General features: G+C 38.4%; 1 protein-coding gene across 3 annotated transcripts in view; it reads left to right on the forward strand.

Moving 5' to 3' along the window:
* LOC149924481 (metabotropic glutamate receptor 6-like) overlaps window positions 1–18619 on the forward strand; it is a 240940-nt gene that overhangs the window by 137527 nt on the left and 84794 nt on the right. Inside the window, exon 1 of one of the 3 annotated variants that reach the window (XM_090159853.1) lies at window positions 5549–5567. The exons of the other annotated variants lie outside the window; for them this stretch is intronic. The gene's annotated coding sequence lies outside the window, so the exon portion shown is untranslated. Of the gene's footprint in view, window positions 1–5548; window positions 5568–18619 lie in introns of those variants that run through there. 3 annotated transcript variants of the gene reach the window in all.

The raw sequence follows: 18619 nt of genomic DNA on the forward strand, positions 1-18619 counted from the left end.
GGCGTTCTGTGGTCATAATCTGGGCGTAATCCGCGTAAGCTTACTTGGCGTTCTGTGGTCATAATCTGGGCGTAATCCGCGTAAGCTTACTTGGCGTTCTGTGGTCATAATCTGGGCGTAATCCGCGTAAGCTTACTTGGCGTTCTGTGGTCATAATCTGGGCGTAATCCGCGTAAGCTTACTTGGCGTTCTGTGGTCAAAATCTGGGCGTAATCCGCGTAAGCTTACTTGGCGTTCTGTGGTCATAATCTGGGCCTAATCCACGTAAGCTTACTTGGCGTTCTGTGGTCATAATCTGGGCGTAATCCGCGTAAGCTTACTTGGCGTTCTGTGGTCATAATCTGGGCGTAATCCGCGTAAGCTTACTTGGCGTTCTGTGGTCAAAATCTGGGCGTAATCCGCGTAAGCTTACTGGGCGTTCTGTGGTCATAATCTGGGCGTAATCCGCGTAAGCTTACTTGGCGTTCTGTGGTCAAAATCTGGGCGTAATCCGCGTAAGCTTACTTGGCGTTCTGTGGTCATAATCTGGGCGTAATCCGCGTAAGCTTACTTGGCGTTCTGTGGTCATAATCTGGGCGTAATCCACGTAAGCTTACTTGGCGTTCTGTGGTCATAATCTGGGCGTAATCCGCGTAAGCTTACTTGGCGTTCTGTGGTCATAATCTGGGCGTAATCCGCGTAAGCTTACTTGGCGTTCTGTGGTCATAATCTGGGCGTAATCCGCGTAAGCTTACTTGGCGTTCTGTGGTCATAATCTGGGCGTAATCCGCGTAAGCTTACTTGGCGTTCTGTGGTCATAATCTGGGCGTAATCCGCGTAACCTTACTTGGCGTTCTGTGGTCATAATCTGGGCGTAATCCGCGTAAGCTTACTTGGCGTTCTGTGGTCATAATCTGGGCGTAATCCACGTAAGCTTACTTGGCGTTCTGTGGTCATAATCTGGGCGTAATCCGCGTAAGCTTACTTGGCGTTCTGTGGTCATAATCTGGGCGTAATCCGCGTAAGCTTACTTGGCGTTCTGTGGTCATAATCTGGGCGTAATCCGCGTAAGCTTACTTGGCGTTCTGTGGTCATAATCTGGGCGTAATCCGCGTAAGCTTACTTGGCGTTCTGTGGTCATAATCTGGGCGTAATCCGCGTAAGCTTACTTGGCGTTCTGTGGTCATAATCTGGGCGTAATCCACGTAAGCTTACTTGGCGTTCTGTGGTCATAATCTGGGCGTAATCCGCGTAAGCTTACTTGGCGTTCTGTGGTCATAATCTGGGCGTAATCCGCGTAAGCTTACTTGGCGTTCTGTGGTCATAATCTGGGCGTAATCCGCGTAAGCTTACTTGGCGTTCTGTGGTCATAATCTGGGCGTAATCCGCGTAAGCTTACTTGGCGTTCTGTGGTCATAATCTGGGCGTAATCCGCGTAAGCTTACTTGGCGTTCTGTGGTCATAATCTGGGCGTAATCCGCGTAAGCTTACTTGGCGTTCTGTGGTCATAATCTGGGCGTAATCCGCGTAAGCTTACTTGGCGTTCTGTGGTCAAAATCTGGGCGTAATCCGCGTAAGCTTACTTGGCGTTCTGTGGTCAAAATCTGGCCGTTATCCCCGAAAGGTTACCTAGCGTTCTCTTGTCTTGGTGCATAATTGCTATGTCTAATATTTCATTTAGGGTTTTCTATACTTCAGTTCTCCCATAAGTAACATAATGCCAATAAGTACGACACTGAACGATTTCGTTTCAGTGATAGCGTATTCGTAATAGGAAATTTACTGGCATGATTAGTGCGATAGTGGCATATACAATGAAAACGCGTTTACCTTTTAAATTCGAAAATAACTGCCTTCCGAAATGAAAATGAGGTTTAAAATAGTTATAATTCAGCTAAGCTTATCAGTAGTAGTAAACTAAATATGAACATGTAAAAATCCAAGATGGCCGCCAAGATGGCCGACAAAAACGCCCCCAAAAATATTTTCCAAAAACAAAATTTTTGTCCTTGGAAAAAAATCAACATAATATTTTAATTTCAATCTCAAATTTCACCTTGAAGATGCTCTTTGACCTCGACGCCTGACACCTGTCTACCACCCCTAGGCTTAGGGGGGTAGACAGTGCTCGAGCGTCGAGGTCAAAGATCATCTTCAAGGTGAAATTGAAAACAAAAATATGTTTTTTGATTTTTCCAAGGACAAAAATTTTGTTTTTGGAAAATATTTTGGGGGCGTTTTTGGCGGCCATCTTGGCGGCCATCTTGGATTTTTACATGTTCATATTTAGTTTACTACTACTCTTATCAGTTAGGCTAATACCCAATGCACCACCTTAGGCCTAAGTCATCAAGCGACTTTTAAAGTCATTAAATTCAGGTGGCCGGGTTACAATGCGTAGGACGGTGGTGGAAAGCCCTTCATGCCACGCGAGCCAACAGCTCTTTACACTAACTATTATCGCTAACCACGACACGTTTTTATTGAAGGGGAAACCGAAGAGCTCGAGGGAAAACCTCTAAACCAGAGGAGAGATAACTGGAAAACTCTACGCGGTAGGAGTAGTTCCGAGTTTTCACCCAGCGCCATAAGCTGGGATTGAACCAGGCTCCTCTTGCTGCGAGGTGAAAGTGCTAACTATTCCGCCACCCCATAATTTATCATTATTTCGTCACAGTGAACTTTATTTTATTGTTGAAAGCATTTCATTTTGTAACAGCTTCTGTTCATTTAAAAGATGTTGAAATCGATTTCTTGTCCACCTGACACTTCTCACGTAGAGATCTCAGTCCTTAGACACGAAATGATTTATATGGTCATTGTTGAAGCATACTATCAATTATAAAAGTGTCGTGAGAATAAGATTATTATGATTATTATATCTTATTTTCAAATGTATTTTTATACTTTACTCGTAAAATATATATTATAAGCTTCTGGTATTATGATACTACTAAAATAGTTACGTTTTACCTAGTTAAGACGAAACCTTGGTATTTGATTCTAGAACAGTCAGTGAATAAACGTACAATGACTTAGCCGTCTTGTTCAAACTTTTTTTCGTACATTGCCGTGAAATTCGTAACAATCATCGAGCCCTGAGGGTCTTTTCAAAGCCACAGCTCTGATTTAGAAATCGACCCCAAACTGCAAAGCGTTGAATGATAAATTTTTTTTCGTCACGTATTCAAATCGTTTCCAATTTTCCCTTGATAAGAACGCGAAATGAAAACGGTAGTCGATTTCGCCATTGACGTATTTGTTTGAAGTTGATTTCGCCCTGAAGCATTTCGCGTATGAAGCCACCCAAAATAAAATTTCGCTTCTTTCAAGTATTTTTTTGGAAAACTCCAAAATTGCCCGAAGACGGCCTTTTTTCCTCGTATTCCAAACGGCGTATCAACAACTTCGCCGTTTGAACACAAAGGTCGTGTTGCGAGGGGTCAAACATTTATGAGTGCAGTTAGCAGAGTTTAAAAACTACTCACTTTTATGATTGAAAGAAAAAAGCTTTACATTTCACTCACATTATCAGTCACCGTTCTCAAGAGCAAATAACTGGATAGCACACGGTTCGCCCCTGATTTCCGGGCCAAAAACCAACCCTTTCATCCTTGTAATATTTCCCTCTTTCTCAGGGCCGTAACCAGGGGGGGGGGCACTCGGGCCGTGCCCTAAATGGAATTTGAAGTGCCGTACCTAGAATTTTGAGATGAAATTAAAATCTGAGGAGAGTGCCCTACCCAGATATATTGGTGATCATTAAAGTTTTTCAGTGGAACGCATTTTTATTTTAATATTATAAAATTTAATTTTTTAGTTCAATAAAAATTAGCAATTAGCAATATACACAAATAAATTTAATAAAAATATGATTAACTATAAATGTGAATTGTTTGTCGAACCATCGCGACCATAGTCTATAATCTCTCTTCGTCGTGACACCTGATCATGGCCGCCTCCACGCGCTCGTTCCGCGTGCAAACTTGCAGTAAATCTAACACAAACTGGGCGCCCGTCACTCGTTACAGGCTCTGATCGACTGCCCATTGAGTATTGGACGACAGATTTAACATTATAATTTTCATCAATTTAAAAATATACATTGTGGGGCGTCTCGCTCGCTCATACTACGCCACTAAAAATTGTGCCCTATACTCAAATTTTAAGACTGGTTACGGCGCTGCTCTTTCTGTCGGTAAGGGGGGAAACACTCTCTCTTCCCCTATTACGTTTCAAAGGTCTCCCAAAAAGTCTCTTTTTAATTTTGAAAATTCCCTCCTCCTTCCACTTTTTAAATCCCCTAAAAGGGCCCTTTTCAAAAGCCCCTAAAAGAGCCTCTTCACTTTTCAAAAGCCCCTAAAAGAGCCTCTTCACTTTTCAAAAGCCCCCAAAAGAGCCTCTTCACTTTTCAAAAGCCCCCAAAAGAGCCTCTTCACTTTTCAAAAGAACCTAAAAACAACTCCTCGTTTTTCAATAGCCCCTAAAAGACCCATTTAATTTTTCAAAAAACCTTAAAAGGCTCCCTTCGTTTTACAAAAGCCCCTAAAAGGCCCCCTCCGTTTTTCAAAAACCCCTAAAAGGATACCTTCATTTTTTAAAAGCCCCTAAAAAGCCACCTTCGTTTTTCAAAAACCCCAAAATGGAACCCTTCATTATTTAAAAGCCCGTAAGAAGGCCCCTTTTACTTTTCAAAAGCCCTAAAAGTGGCACCTTTTCAAAGCCTCTAAAAAGGCTCCTAAAAGGCCATCTTCCTTTTTCAAAAGCCTCTAAAAAGGTTCCTTTTACTTTTCAAATGCCTCTAAAAAGGTTCCTTTTACTTTTCAAATGCCCTAAAAGTGCCCCCTTTTACATTTCAAAGCCCCTAAAAGGGCCCCTTTAACTTTTCAAATGCCCCTAAAAAGGTCCATTCATTTTTAAAAAGCCACTAAAAAGGCTCCATTTTCTTTTCAAAAGTCCCTAAAAAAGCTCATTTCACTTTTCAAAGGCCCCTAAAGGAGCCCCTTTCACTTTTCAAAAGCACCTAAAAAGGCTCCTTCTACTTTTCAAAGGCCCCTAAAAGTGGCCCCTTTCACTTTTAAAAGGCCCATAAAGGTGGCCCCTTTCACTTTTCAAAGCCCCTAAAAGTGGCCCCTTTCACTTTTCAAAAGCCCTAAAAAAGCTTCTTTCACTTTTCAAAAGCCCCTAAAAAGACCTCTTTCACTTTTCAAAGGCCCCTAAAAGGCTTTTCCTAAGCACTCTAACTTATCAAAAGGCCGCTTAATTGCGTTTCTCTTCACGAGGCCTTCACGAAGATAAAAGAGAAAATCATGCACCATTTGCTGTACTGATAAAAAAGCGACCGCAAAGAAGCATCGGCAACTGCGGGTCGGACCACACGACGGCGATACTTAGTTAAATATTGGCAGTGCGTAATGGCAAGACATTCCCTCATACGGAACTCTTTCATTTTGATTTCCGGCCAAGTCGCTGCTTGTTTCACTTTTTCTCCGTTCTTCCTTTCCTAAAAGTATCTTCTGTTTTTCTGGCACCATTTTGATTAATATCGGAAGGTCTTTTATACGGCATCATTCTCCCTTTCAACTTCGGTAAGCATTTTTCTAAGCCTTAGTCTCTTTCTTCTTCTTAATACTTTTTACGTTCATTTTCCTTTATTTTCGCTATATACCGTTATTTCTCGGCTATATAGCCTAAAAATCGCCTCTTCTCTCAAAACTATTGATTCGGTCCCGTTTCGAGACCGTCTCCCACCGGAGCTAAATGTCTATTCCTCAAACCATTAGTTCGGGCCTTTGAGAATTCCGTATTAGGCCTTTGCGAAGAAATTTTCCTCCTACGTATATAAGAATTTTTTGAAGGAATAAACTTTTTCCACGACTTTGCTAGAAAATGAGTTAGGCTCGGCGCTTCATAGATGGCGCCACAATTATACTTTGATAAAGGGACAAATTTCATAAATTTCGTTTCGGTGGACACAGTTGCCAAAGGTAGAGTGGCCCTTGGATGTCTGCAAACTGGCTCTCAGTATATGTAGGAAGAATATATAGACGGCTTCGTCGCTGTCTGTTCCTGGAATATGAAGCCCTATATCTAGTGGGGCTGGAGTTTAAACTTTAAAGAGTAATTTCGGAATTGAATTAATACGAAATTAATTTTAAGGAATACATTAAATTTATATTAAAATTAAAACTAAGAAATAAATTAATATTAAAATTAAAACTAAGAAATAAATTAATATTAAATAAAAATAAAAATTAAAATTAAGAAATAAATTAATATTAAATTAAAATTAAGAAATAAATTAATATTAAATTAAAATTAAAATTAAGAAATAAAATAATATTAAATTAAAATTAAAATTAAGAAATAAATTAATATTAAATTAAAATTAAAATTAAGAAATAAATTAATATTAAATTAAAATTAAAATTAAGAAATAAAATTATATTAAATTAAAATTAAAATTAAGAAATAAATTAATATTAAATTAAAATTAAAATTAAGAAATAAATTAATATTAAATCAAAATTAAAATTAAAATTAAGAAATAAATTAATATTAAATCAAAATTAAAATTAAAATTAAGAAATAAATTAATATTAAATCAAAATTAAAATTAAAATTAAGAAATAAATTAATATTAAATTAAAATTAAGAAATAAATTAATATTAAATTAAAATTAAGAAATAAATTAATATTAAATTAAAATTAAGAAATAAATTAATATTAAATTAAAATTAAGAAATAAATTAATATTAAATTAAAATTAAGAAATAAATTAATATTAAATTAAAATTAAGAAATAAATTAATATTAAATTAAAATTAAGAAATAAATTAATATTAAATTAAAATTAAGAAATAAATTAATATTAAATTAAAATTAAGAAATAAATTAATATTAAATTAAAATTAAGAAATAAATTAATATTAAATTAAAATTAAGAAATAAATTAATATTAAATTAAAATTAAAATTAAGAAATAAATTAATATTAAATTAAAATTAAAATTAAGAAATAAATTAATATTAAATTAAAATTAAAATTAAGAAATAAATTAATATTAAATTAAAATTAAAATTAAGAAATAAATTAATATTAAATTAAAATTAAAATTAAGAAATAAATTAATATTAAATTAAAATTAAGAAATAACTAATTATATATTAAATTAGGAATTTAGATGGTGACTTAAGCGCCGGACAATATTTCGCCTTTAGGCAAACCTGTTTTTTTTTACGATGCGGATTTGAAATTTCATCATATAGATTGTCCGCCTTCGAAGTTTCTCCGTAGACGCGGTTTTAGCCCTTTTACGACGACATTGATGAAGTCGCGACCATTTGGAACTATATAATAGTAAAGCTCTACGTCGCTCGCAACTTTTAGTTCTGTAATCAAAGTCGAAATGTTTGAAGTAAAGCGAGTTCCTTCGAACGGCTGTGGGTGGGTGTTAAATCCTCATCAGTTCTTTTATATTGTTTGCACTGTTAGGTTTTCTGTGAAAGTATGACTGAGGATATCTCGCCAAAGTATTTTTGCTTTTTTTTCGGATTATTACTCGATTTACCGCCAGGGGTCTTTCGCTTCTTATTTTAAGGATCGTAGCCCTGGTAGTCTCCTGTCACATATAAATATATATTTAAAGATTATATTATTACCCGCTAGTGTATTGTATAGGGATTTGATTCTAAAACTATCTTTTTGCGCGTCTGATCGCTGTTTTACGGATTCATTGAATGTACTAGAGTCAGTGGCGTCGCCAGCGATTTCAATTTGGGGGGCCAATCTGGGCCAACTATTTCTAGTAGAACTTAGATAGGATGAAATGCCGAATATATATTTTTCCCTTCGATTTACAAAACACACTTAATCAACCTGATCCATAAGATAAGCAGTGGCGTACCTAGAGGGGCGGTCCGTCCCGGGCGGAATTGTTCATTCAATTAGAAAAAATTGCGATTTTAGTAATGGTTACGTTGCACAATAATACGTTTAATTAGAAACGCTGCAGCTGATTCGGGACGTGCGAGTCGTCCCGAAACAGCTGTAGTGTTTCTAAATAAATATATTTTTTGTGCAACAGTGGTGTGATTATTTGTTAATTGCACAAGTTAGCCAGTAAATAGTTTAAAATATAATCATAGTTTTTACTGCTTTTAACTATTAAACGATTGCTCTTTTGGAAATTCGGAGGGGTGGAAAATTCGTGATCCGCCCCGAGCGTCAAAGGGTCTAGGTACGCCACTGAAGATGTGCTGGTAGATCGATACGAAATTATTGTCTTAGTAGTCTATACATTCTTTTGTAGTTGGGGGAGCTACGGCATACGTTTTGGGGGGGCCTTTGTAAACATTTTGGGGGGGGGCAATTTTGAATTTGGAGTTGCCATGTCCCCCCCAAAAAGAGTCTGGCGACGCCACTGACTAGAGTGAACAGGGAATCTTGTTCGTGTAGGCGTAGAATATTTTCAGGGAATCAACAAAACTGGGGATATGATAACATTTAATATGAACAGGAATCCATACCTCTACTTCGAATGCTTATCCTGGCGTATCGCGTATGGTAAGATCACTCTGACGGCTTTGGCCCCGCCTACGAGATAAAAATCCCCTTTGCACGCGCTCCCTTCTCACGTTGTTGTTTGTTAAGTTAACATTGTGACGTCAAAAAAAACCGTCAGCCACATCGAGACAAAAATCTGCCTCGATAAGCATTCCAAGTAGAGTTATAGATTCCTGATATGAATTAATAAGCTACATTAAAATATTAACGCGCGACTCATTTGGAAAGTTTAAGTTTGGTTCGAATTAATTTTAAAGGCAGCGTAAACAAAGCTCTTGTAGTATCAAATGACGACTGAAATAGCCGAAAGATATTTGCGAAGGCTTCGTCGTCCCAATCGAAATGCCAATCGTCCGCGGTATCGGTTCGTTTTCCCGAGTTGTCACTTAAGCCTCGGTCCGATAAAATTCGATTTCTCGAACAAGATTTTTGCAATCTTGGTAGCCTTTCTTGTGACAAGTATAACCCGCGTGGGTTGGTCCGAATCGAAGGGCAACGGCCTATTTCTTTAGTTATCCGCCATCTCTCGACGTTCTGAGGGAATCGCCTTTTTTCTACTCGTTCGACATCTCGAATGAGTAAAATCCGAGAAGTAAGAAGTGGCGAAAACTGTCTGTCTTTTCAAATTAGCCGATGCACACCAGCCAGAATTCCCCCTCGTTCTCTTTTAGTTTTCGACGGTGGATGAGTGTACAGTCGCGGATTGTTATCCGATCGGGTGTCACTCGTCTCGAGTGGGCTGCGAAGCGGTTTTATTTGATTTTGGGTATTTGAGATTAGCCTGAAATTTTTCTTTTTTTAACCCCCTCGAAATGTAGCTACGGAGAAAGTCAAACGGGTGTATACGTAAATAAAGTGACTATAATTTTCAGATTATTTATTTACGTACTCTTTCATAAAGACTTTTTTGTAAATATATGAATATATGAGTTGTTCATGATACTTTAGTACTCATAAATTCCGCGATATTGCTACGAAAAGTTTGAGTGCTGCTCAATTCTATAGAATCAGGTGGGAGGGATAATACAACGGTCTGAGAAGATGTTGTTAATGAATGGATGTAGTTTTCAGGGGTGGACTGGTCATAGTGCCGTAACCAATGTGCCCCCCCTCCCTTCGGATTTTAAAATAAGCTTGGTTAAATCTTCGAAACTATTCGCGTTTCAAAAATATATAAAAGTTTCTAGACGCGTGGCCAAAATGATCGGCGGCGGCGGCGTACGCCGGCGTTTGTATAAATTTTTTAGCTATTTTTTGTAGCGACAGTTTAAAGAACACGCGACCAGAAGGGCAAGGGCAAATACCAACTCGTTCTAGTCCTTCCATGGACTAATTAATGTACTTCACACAGGGACGCCCCGTTTCCGAATATTTGCTTCGGGCGATTGTTAAATGTGCGCTCTGGCGGCGGAAAACTAGGGTCAGCCGGGGAAGAAAGAAAAGGGGGGGGGGGAAACATATCGATAAACCAAGCAACATCTAAATTTAAAGGGAATTAAAATGTTGATAAGCCTTGGTTATATTAGTGACTCTCTCTATAGCCAAGCTAGCAATGCTGGAATCTATTACGCTAAGTGAAAAAATGCTATTACTCTGCGTCGACCGAAATCCGAAAACCAAAATTTGACGTTCGACGTAGTCATGTTCAAATGTCGTTATTTTCGCGTAAATGAAAACGAAGCATAATATACCCAAAAAAAGGGTATAAAGAAAAAAAAAAGAAACGGCGGCGCGCCGTTCTTTGTATCGGCGGCGGCGGCGCGATCGGCGCGTTCAAAATTATCGGCGGCGGCGGCGTTTAGCGGCGGCGCAAGCCTCTACGTATAACTACTTATTTCGATTTTAAAACCGTTCGAAATGGATAATACAAAAATAATTGAAAAAGAGGCGAGATACCCAGCATTCTAACTGAAAGACTTAACAGTTGACGTCAAGACGACGGGATATGTAAATAGATACATTTTCCAAGCCGACGATTCGTTAAAAATTGTCCGGGTTCGTTGATTGGTATCAGACGATAGAGAGACCATTCTGTACAAGGCCGTTAACCCGGGCGAAATTATTCCGTATTAGTCCTTACGTATATTTAAGCTTGGTCAAGTTATCCCGCGCGAACGGCCTGTCAAAACGTTCTCCATCAGCGAAAAAACTGGCCAGAAAAAGACAATTTTCAAATTAGTCGACTCGTATCGGCCGGGGGAATCTTCGATGGGCATCCCCTCCTGCCCCCCGCGATGGATATGAAAGGAAAACTATAACTCTTTCGCGATGAGAAAGAAAAAGATTTAGCTGCCCTCCCTTCTAAAATATTAACATCCATAAATTAAAAGCAAGACGAAATAAAAAAGTGGAGAGGAAAAAGCTAGAAATCAATTTAGCTCTAACACGGGTGATAAATCAACATCCGAGATCGGTTGGGAGAGACGCTCCTGGCTGAGGAAGATTCGCCATATTGGGTTCATTTACCTTTCGTCGCGGCAATTCTTCACCCTAAAATAGGTCCCAGCTCTTTCCTCGTAAGATACACTTTATCAGACCAACATCCGGACATTTTCTAAGTCTCTTTATTAAAAACCAAGACGTTAGTCGTTCTCTCGTGACAAACTTTAGTTACTGGTGGCTAGGAGCAACAGCACTGCCCACGCAAGGAACACGCAATCCGTCAAAAGTCGTGCAATTCCTCGCGTATATTTTTCATTGGTTAGACGCTTTAGGGGAAAATTTGGAAATTGTCTTCCCCCGCCCGTAAAACGTTCAGCGTAAAGGCTCGTCCAATGAAATTTGTACACAACACTGCGTCGGCGTGTTTAAAGGCTAGCTGCGTTCTCCTTGTGTTTGTTGCTCCTAAGTAAAATTAAGAGACTGTGACGTAAGAGCAACATTTAAACAAGAAGGCCGCGTTACTTTATAAAAAGAACTATTTAATTAACGGAGTTCAAATTCAAACACTTTTCAGCAATTTTAACGTTGTTCTTTTTTAATAAAATCGACAAAATAAATTTATTTACAGAATTTTTTGATTTATTGATTTTTAATGCCAAATCGATTATTTCAAACTAAAATTTAACTTAATTCATCTTAGTTAAGTATTATTAATACTTAGTTAGTAATTTAGTTTCATTATTAATATTTAGTAAGTAATTTAGTTTCATTTGACTGTGCATTGCTTGATTTGCTTCATAACTATATTTTGTACATTTTAATAAATAGTACATCGAAAAAAAGCATTTAATTCAAACAACCTTTGGCCTTTAAATTCCTATTTAATAACGTGTTCGACCAAAATATGAGTACCGCAGGTAGAATTTAAAGGTATTATTTACTTTTTGAGCAGTGAAATATTTCAAACATACAGATTTCAATATTGGAAAAACAGAGATATATGTGACCTCTTCGGCGTATTTTGAAATAAAAATGAATAAAGCGATGGTTGGAAACTGAGCTATGAAAACTGGCGAGGAAGAAAAAATTTTGCCATCGTCATGACAACGCGTTTTCTATTGCGGTATTCCACAAAACACGTTGGAACACAGTTATCCTAGCAATTTTTTGCCGTCCATATCAAACCAAGACATATGTCGGTCTCTCATGACAAACTTTAGTTACTGGCGGCTAGGAGCAACAAACACAACACCCCACCACACAAGGAGAACGCAACCCGTCAAAAGCCGTGCGTACATTTTTCATAGGTTAGACGCTTTAGCGCCTGCTGCCGTCGGAAGAGGAAAATTCGGAAATTGTCCCCCCCCCCCCCGCCCGTGAAACGTGCATCGTAAAGGTTCGTCCAATGAAATTTGTACACAACACTGTGTTAGCGTGTTTAAAGGCTAGCTGCGTTCTCCTTGTGTTTCTTGCTCCTAGCTGGCGGCATGGACGAACTACAACCATGGACCAAGAATCTAAGGGGACTCACTGTTCCCGATATTTTGACACGGTAGGCGTGGCCGAATTCGGAAGGCTTACTGATTATTTTTACTTAACACAATGGTTAATTACCATTAATTTAACTTTTAAAGAACCAATTTAAAAAATAAAAGGTCTAAAACTTGCTAAGCCTCATCTTTTAACCGGCAACAACGGCGCCATTTTGTCCAAATTGAACGTGAACGCTCCAGTTTCTCTACGAAACTACGCCGGAAATCGACTTCAGCGACGCCAAGTTTGTTCGCCTTGAACTAAATTTACCCGTGATTTTCCTATTCCCAGTATTCACGCGTGTTTCTTAAAGCCTGAACAGTGAGTCCCCTTAGATTCTTGGTCCATGCTACAACACCAAGGCAAAGTATTTCTGTGCATTTTTTCTTGAGTCCCCTTAGATTCTTGGTCCATGCTACAACACCAAGGCAAAGTATTTCTGTGCATTTTTTCTTGAGTCCCCTTAGATTCTTGGTCCATGCTACAACACCAAGGCAAAGTATTTCTGTGCATTTTTTCTTGAGTCCCCTTAGATTCTTGGTCCATGCTACAACACCAAGGCAAAGTATTTCTGTGCATTTTTTCTTGAGTCCCCTTAGATTCTTGGTCCATGCTACAACACCAAGGCAAAGTATTTCTGTGCATTTTTTCTTGAGTCCCCTTAGATTCTTGGTCCATGCTACAACACCAAGGCAAAGTATTTCTGGGCATTTTTTATTGAGTCCCCTTAGATTCTTGGTCCATGCTACAACACCAAGGCAAAGTATTTCTGGGCATTTTTTCTTGAGTCCCCTTAGATTCTTGGTCCATGCTACAACACCAAGGCAAAGTATTTCTGTGCATTTTTTCCTGAGTCCCCTTAGATTCTTGGTCCATGCTACAACACCAAGGCAAAGTATTTCTGTGCATTTTTTCTTGAGTCCCCTTAGATTCTTGGTCCATGCTACAACACCAAGGCAAAGTATTTCTGTGCATTTTTTCTTGAGTCCCCTTAGATTCTTGGTCCATGCTACAACACCAAGGCAAAGTATTTCTGTGCATTTTTTCTTGAGTCCCCTTAGATTCTTGGTCCATGCTACAACACCAAGGCAAAGTATTTCTGTGCATTTTTTCTTGAGTCCCCTTAGATTCTTGGTCTATGCTACCTAGAAGAACAAAAGGAGAACGCAGCTAGCCCGAAGTCAGAAAATCGCGTACAAAAGCCCGGTGAGCCGCTACGGAACGTTAGCGTGAAGTGGAAAGCAGCCCGAAAGTGTCCTTCAGTAGTGCGTCCATGCTGGCGGATGGTACAGGACCGCTCGTTATTGTTCGAGTTTGCTTCGTGATTGTCGGAATCGGCTTAGTCACCATTGTAATTGTAAGGTAAACAATAGCTTGAATAACGCCACACTAGACACGTCATTAAGGCAGTCGGTATACAATTTTACGTCCCAACTATAACCGGAATACATAAATGTATTTACCTCCGTCGAAAAACACGAATAAAATAAATGGAAAATGAATCTAAAGTTGAATTGGAGGTAGACTTTAGAATCTGACTTTTTCGACTCTCATTTATTTACTTAAAGGCGAACTCGCGACAGCGTGAAATTGGTGGATCTTAAAATTAATTTTTCACGTGAAAATACGCCGCCATGTTAGGGTATAAAAGTAAGTAAATAAGCCTGCTATACCGCATATAACGGTGGTGTCGCGCGCAAAAACGTAGTTTTGAAATTGGTCAATTTAAATATTAATATTAAGAACCTATTCGGCATAACGAAAAATATGTTGATATCACCAAGCTCGCCTTCTGATTCCCAGGGGAAAAAACAAAGTCTTTTCCCATTTCATCCTGCAATAATTCGACCGTTTTCCCCCTCGTAAGAGTGGGGGGAAGACACACACACTCCGACTTTGATTAGTAATTTGTTAGTTAAAAGTCTCGTTAAAAATTGATTTCGGTATTATTTGATAAAATTAACGTTCCAGCAACAATATGAGACTTTGGTTTTCCTGTTTCGACGGTTATTTTGGAAGATAGGACTATTCTATCGTGTTGCGGGGTTAGCTGATTAGTACGTTTTTAGGCCTATCTCCTTTTGAAAGTTTTATTTTCTGGCACGCGCGCAAAAAGAACTACTTTCAAATCTCGCCCCGATTGCTTGTAAGCCTAACTCCGGGATGATTGGTATCTTCAACAACCGAATACGTCTTAAGCCTTAGCTCCTCACCTTGCTGGTCAACTCCTATACGACTCCATAAAACTCCAAAACGACTCAACCTAACCCGTTCTGAGCATGGAAGCTAGACTTCTGCTACAGTCTACAGAATCTACGAAGCTGTTCCTAGCACCTAGGAGCAACAAACACAAGGAGAACGCAACTAGCCTTTAAACACGCTAAGGCAGTGTTGTGTACAAATTTCATTGGACGAGCCTTTACGCTGAACGTTTTACGGAAAGGGGGAAGACAATTTCCGACGACAGCCGGCGATAAAGCGTCTAACCAATGAAAACTGTACGCAAGAAAATGCACGACTTTTGACGGGTTGCGTTCTACTTGTGTGGGGTGCTGTGTTTGTTGCTCCTAGCTGGCACGAAGAATTCGCATCATTTAAACTCTATATATTGTTCAATCCTAAACCGTATTTTCATATTGTTCAATCCTAAACCGTATTTATATATTTTTCATCTGTTAAATGAATTTTGAATTTTAATGACGTTTTAAGACGTTTAATTGTATAAATGTTATAACCCTTATTGTATTGCTGACTTTGATGCGGCTTAAATAAAGCCTTTTTGTACTCTCTTTCCTTGTAGGCGGAGACTATCTTAGAGAAATCTTCAAAACAGATGTTATAGCCGCAGCCACATATTCTACATTAACTTCAATAAATTCTTGTTAATATTTCTTTTGTTTTGACTGGTTAATAGAGCCCCGCGTTTTTCATATTTCACCAATAAAGATTTCAACTTGCGGCGGGGATGACTTCCTCCATAAACTAACTTGTTTGGTGAGAGTGGGGAGGCTGCCAGTCCGGGGCTGTTTGGGTAGATAGATAGCTCGTGGCTCGTAAGTCCTCTCACGTTCGGGTTTTCGCCGCTTGAAAAAACTCCGCCCGAGAAGATCCTTGGAAACTTGGAAAATATACGCGTTAAAAAAATCGAGCTGATTCTGTTCAAATTTGCCTATTGATTGACGGGGACGCCTCCTGTCGGTCGTCGTCGGAATGAGAATTCGATGACGGCACCCCATCTCAAGGAGGGCCTTCTCTCCGCTCTCGCGGCGCGTTTATTACTCGGGAATTCGGCCGTAAGCCACTCACCCGCGAAATAAATCAAACATGTCAGTCTAATGGCTCGCGCCGGGGATCAACTGCTCTAAAATCGAGCGAATCCCAAATCTTCCCAGGCTATTTTAATAGCACAAACTGTACCCGCGCGTCTAAGGGTGGAACTCGCTGTTAGGTGGATGTAAATCACCAGTGTAATTTGGGCCTGGGCATCCCGCGGTCATTGTCGGAAGCCAGGCTAGCGGATGGCACTGCTTTTGGACGAGATAGTTAAGCCCTATCGATTAAAGGGACAAGTACCCGGATTTTATCGTTTTCGTTTTTCGATTATTTTTATTATCGGATTATTCATATTTTTAGCTGGCCTTAATTATTACATCTTTCGTGCTCGGGATCCTAGGACTTTCCCTAAATTATCTCGCATTGTTGTCAGAGATAAGGCTGACTTCTGGCTGAAGATTAGTGGCCCAGGTTTCCGCGTCCCCGGGTTCCAAGAGCTGTAACAAAGGAATTTCCCCTTTAAGTTTTATTTATTTAGTCTTGTTGGCAGCGTTGCCAGACGAATTATTATTATCTTACACCTAGATAATTTTTAGGCCGTACGATAATATCAAGGACGTACTATACAAAACACTATTTCCGATAGATAATTGTATTGGACAATTTTGCTCCTTTGATCAAGCTTAACAACAGGTTTCAATTTGGGAAAATCTGTCGAAAGCCATATGCCATAGAAGAAGTGAGATTTAGACGTACGATAAGATTTTTCTGAAATCGATAATTTTCTGGCATTGGTACGATAATTTGATTTTCGGGGCCTGGCAACGTCGCGTGCTGGTCCTTATTGCCGTTTTCCCTCGTAATCCTAGATTTCCGCGTCCATCTTAGATCCCGGCGCGCCGCCGGCGCCGATCGTTTTTTTTTTGCGCCTCCACCGCCGACGATATTTTTCCGCGCGCCGTCGCCGATTTATAATATTTTGTAACAGGGCTACCAAATTTTCCGTTGATATCAGTCTCTTTGCAGCTTTAACAAAAATTTAGTTATTTCTTTATCACATTTCAATTATTACTTTGGTAGTGCAAATAAAAGTTTATTTTCTACGAAATTTCATATAAACGCCGCCGAAAATTTTGGTTTGGAAAATCTCCAGATCGCCGCCGCCAGTCAAAATTTCGCGGCGTCGGGATCTAGTCCCTCTTTCCAAGAACTATTGCAATGCTTGTACCAGACAGTATTCTTATCGTCTTCATCTTGTGGAGCAGCTTGTTCTGCCTTAGCTACGCCACCGCAATTCTCTTCAACTATGTTTCTTTTCACATTTAAAATTAATTATCTGTAAACTCAAACTATTCGCGACTGAAAAATATCGCTACGACTCCTTTTGTTCGCCATAGAAACCTAGATAGGTCGAGGCTAAAGCGGATACTATTAGTTTTTCCTCATAAATAATGATACTTGCATTTTAATATAATTTTGGCATCGTTTGATCATAGGCGCAACCTCGGAGAAGCTAGCGCCGGCCGTTACGCCACCTAAACTTGTTTCTGTCGCGAATACAAATCTTTGTCACTCCAACAAGCGAATGGTGTTTACACGTAGACAGTTTAAATTTTTAATTGTGTTTTACACACGGTGTGTTCTTGTACCTCGTGTAAATATAGCCACAACGCCTTTGTACCTTCGTTTTTAGGTTTAATATAAACCTAAGGGTCAATATGTATAGCGATGTAAATATATTTTATTTTACAATTAAATTGGCGATTAGCAATTGTTCAAAGTCTATCTTGACTTTCATTATTAGGATGAGGGAGATAAACAATTCAAAATGTCTAAGGGATTTAAAGTTAGTTGAATTTAATAAGAATTGAGGTAGAGATTTTCGGTGCTTGCCAGCCGAATAATTTAATATTAAAGGAATTAGGAACTAAATCGAAAAATCTTCTGTAAACAAGACTTGTTTTTAACGTAACTAGCGCCAAATCACCCAAACCAATCAGGATCTCTCCGGGAAATTCGGAGAAAGGACTTTCTTTAATCCCTGACCTTGCTCGAATCAACTGTGTCGGGCACCAGGCCTAACGGATAGTTTCCCGTAAAAAAATATTCTTTAAAACCTCTATAAAATCGTATAGAGAGTGATAGAGGGCAAAAGGGGTTCTATAACCTATAGAGTCTTCTATAGCGAAAATCATAGGAAAACCAAGAATCAATTCTACAAACCATTCTTTAGAATCTATTTAAAATAATTTCTATTAAAACTCTTTAAGGCTTATATATTTAAGTATAATTTTGACCTGAACTTCTTAATAGCTAATGTATTTAAAGTATTACGATGCTTCTTAAGAAACCATTTAGTATCTTAATAGAAACTCCACTTTTTAAAAAGAAGTATTCTTTAAAATGCTTATAGAAGCCACTAATATAAAACTAAAAAACCTTTAAAATGTTTATAGAAAACCCTTAAAATGTTTATAGAAAACCCTTAAAATGTTTATAGAAAACCCTTAAAATGTTTATAGAAAACCCTTAAAATGTTTATAGAAAACCCTTAAAATGTTTATAGAAAACCCTTAAAATGTTTATAGAAAACCCTTAAAATGTTTATAGAAAACCCTTAAAATGTTTATAGAAAACCCTTAAAATGTTTATAGAAAACCCTTAAAATGTTTATAGAAATAACTTACTTTGATCTTTAAAATCATAAGTAAGTTTCTAAAGAAATTCTAAAAAAACATTTTAGAAAAATGACCCATTTTCCACAAACATTCTATAGCCACATTCCATAAACATTTTATAGAAATAGCTTAAGACTACTCTATGAAATTTTTATAGATCAACTCTATAAAATACCTTATAGAAATTTTTTGTAAGGGTTTGGCGTCA

The sequence above is a fragment of the Leiobunum rupestre genome, chromosome 10, assembly GCF_980474605.1.
Source record: "Leiobunum rupestre chromosome 10, qqLeiRupe1.1.hap1, whole genome shotgun sequence".
Classification (NCBI taxonomy): domain Eukaryota; kingdom Metazoa; phylum Arthropoda; class Arachnida; order Opiliones; family Sclerosomatidae; genus Leiobunum; species Leiobunum rupestre.